Genomic DNA, 235 nt, shown 5'->3' with positions numbered 1-235 from the left:
CGCTGAGACTGCTCCAGCTTAACGCTACGTACGTCGGAGCCGATACGTAAACAGCGTCTCGGAATAGCCTGAGGGCTTCGCGGAGTACTACGGGTATTCTTGGAAGCGTTTTACGTCAATTTCGGAGACGGGCGCACTTCGCGGTCTGTAGCAGAAAAACAAAGTACGGATTGGGCGTAGAGTTCTCGCGCCTCCTGAACCAGAACTAGGGGTGGGGAGGGGATGGGGAGAGCGA

This window comes from Bubalus kerabau, chromosome 1 (genome assembly GCF_029407905.1).
Source record: "Bubalus kerabau isolate K-KA32 ecotype Philippines breed swamp buffalo chromosome 1, PCC_UOA_SB_1v2, whole genome shotgun sequence".
NCBI classification, from domain to species: domain Eukaryota; kingdom Metazoa; phylum Chordata; class Mammalia; order Artiodactyla; family Bovidae; genus Bubalus; species Bubalus kerabau.
The sequence above is the reverse complement of the archived record's forward strand: the minus strand, read 5'-3'. Positions refer to the sequence as shown.